Source organism: Sinocyclocheilus rhinocerous, unplaced genomic scaffold (assembly GCF_001515625.1).
Source record: "Sinocyclocheilus rhinocerous isolate Xijiao unplaced genomic scaffold, SAMN03320098_v1.1 C36891315, whole genome shotgun sequence".
Lineage (NCBI taxonomy): Eukaryota > Metazoa > Chordata > Actinopteri > Cypriniformes > Cyprinidae > Sinocyclocheilus > Sinocyclocheilus rhinocerous.
The window spans coordinates 1-2,220 of record NW_015786697.1 but is presented as its reverse complement, the minus strand read 5'-3'; the positions used below and the strand labels follow the sequence as shown (position 1 = coordinate 2,220).

The 2,220-nt window shown below is 38.3% G+C and overlaps 1 long non-coding RNA gene across 1 annotated transcript; it reads left to right on the top strand.

The window, feature by feature from the left end:
* Positions 1 to 168: 168 nt before the first annotated feature.
* On the top strand, positions 169 to 2,047 carry LOC107736690 (uncharacterized). The gene is made up of 5 exons (XR_001639715.1): positions 169 to 279; positions 355 to 517; positions 1,477 to 1,603; positions 1,673 to 1,760; positions 1,838 to 2,047. It is a non-coding gene; the product is annotated as an uncharacterized LOC107736690 (long non-coding RNA).
* Positions 2,048 to 2,220: the final 173 nt, after the last annotated feature.

Sequence of the window (2,220 nt, the reverse complement as noted above, 5' to 3'; positions counted from 1 at the left end):
TGTGTGTGTGTGTGTATATATATATATATATATACACACACACACTACTGTGCTAAATAAAGTCTTTGACTTAAAACCAAACGCAGAGAGAAAACGCAAACCACAGAAGGTTTGTAGGCTGCAACTCAACACAAACAGAGCTTAAAAAATGGACTTATTTATCTGATCGCATGCTTTAATCAGGGTGCCTACAGAAGCCCATGGAGCTGCTCCTCGGCATGATGGAGGAGCTCTGGTCTGGGAAGAAGGAGAATCAACAAAACAACAAACAGTTCCTCAGTAAGCGATTCTCTCCGTAACAGAGCAATCCATAACTAGTCAACTAGTCCCGCTAACCCAGTGCTTTCTATCCAGTGAAGATGGTCCAGATCCTCAGCTTGATTGGGAGGAGCACAGGAGATACACACTCTGAAAGAGACGCTCAAAGCCATGAAAACGGACTGAATTACAGGAAAAACAGCATCAGTCTGAGATTGAAGATCTGAAACTCCAGGTTCAGCAGACTCAAGAGTCCATCGTAAGATCATTTCAATCAAACGAGTCTTTGTCTTAGTTTGAACTAGTTCATTATTAGCTCATTAACTCGCATATTGTGTTCCGGAGGGGTTTTGTTTGTCCTGAAAGTGAGTCAATTTGATCACATTGGACTAAAACTGTGCTCAAACAAGGTATAACAACTTGCCAAGAAAAGGATAATTTTTGTACTCCTTTTTTTTTTTAGATTTTTTTCCAACCTTGTTGCACTCAAAAATGACCGGCCTACAAAAAATTGCTTATAAATTTACCAAATACTGGATTCATATTTTTTTTTCCAATTAGCACAGGTTTTGTATTTCTTTTTGGAACTGGTTGATCATAGGCCTCGTTGATCTGAGCTCATGCACCTCTGAACATTTTTGAGTGAACATTGCCAAAAATATCCACAAATAATATTTAAGGGTTAACAAAAGCCCAATGACAATGTCCGTGTGATTTGTGTGCCATATTCCAAGATAGTGCAAGATATCAGTACATATGGCATACAAATCTATCTTATGACTTAAGAAGACTCGGAAGTATAAACATTACATGCACGATTTTTTTCACACACACATCGGGATTTCTAAAAACTAAACTTGGATATTTTTATTTTAAAACAAGATGAAAACTGAATGATTTTGGTAATGTGACAGTCTCATTTTTATAGCGTCTTGTACGGTTAAACACTATGATCCCTTGCATATTTAAATTATATGTAAATTAGGTTATGCATTGCTCAGCTATTTTGGGGATGCATGTATGAAAGTATCTGAATTTTGCACAACACAACCTGCCTTTTGTGCATATACTTTTAGGATGAAATCTACACCAAGTTTGGTGTTTTTAGTCCTTTTGACCATTTTTTCCAATTTGGAAGTAAATAATGACTAACTTTTTTCTCTGTTATACGTCACATTAGAGAAGGTAAAATGACGTCTGCTGTTGTCTTTAATGCAGGAAGCCCTTAATGAGCAGCTGAAGAACGTGCTGGAGGAGAACGTGTCTTTACAGAAACAGCTGATCAAAGCAGAAAACAAGCTGCTGTGGTCTCGGCTGAAGAAGATGCCAGACATGCAGGATGGAGGTCAGTTTTCTAAATGAGAGCTGTTCAAATACAACAGGGTTGTTAATGTTTGTGCTGCTGGATTTTTAGGACAGCAGACGGTCCCTGAGGATTTGAACGTGAAAAGACACACAATTCAGGAGGGAAACGGAGCGAATGTGCATTAAGAGAGCTACAGGTACATGTCAGGACGATCCAAATGCTACACCGCTTTAAAACCTTCCAACGTTTGTGTTGATTTTGTCTTTTTTGCAGGTCTTTGATTGCCAGAAATGAGCGTTTGCTGCGGCAGCTGGAAGAGGCTCTAATGAGCCGATTGCTGCAAATGAAGAACGTTCCTCTGATAGACATCTAGTGTGAATTTATTATAGATCTGCCCTTCAAAAGATAATATATGAGGTCACATCTCTTTTTGTAGAAGCCTTTTGTTTTATAAACACTCTGTAAAGCAGCATGGGTTCTGTTTATTTCTACATCTGAGATTTCAAGTCTTGAACTGATGCAAAATTGCTTGTTCGGTTTGTGTGACAAGGCAAGTTTTCTGTTCAGACAGACTTTAAACATGATTTCTGCGGGTCTTAAAAAATCTTAATTCACCCTTCCACAGATTAAGGCCTTAAAAAGTCAGAAAGTCTTCA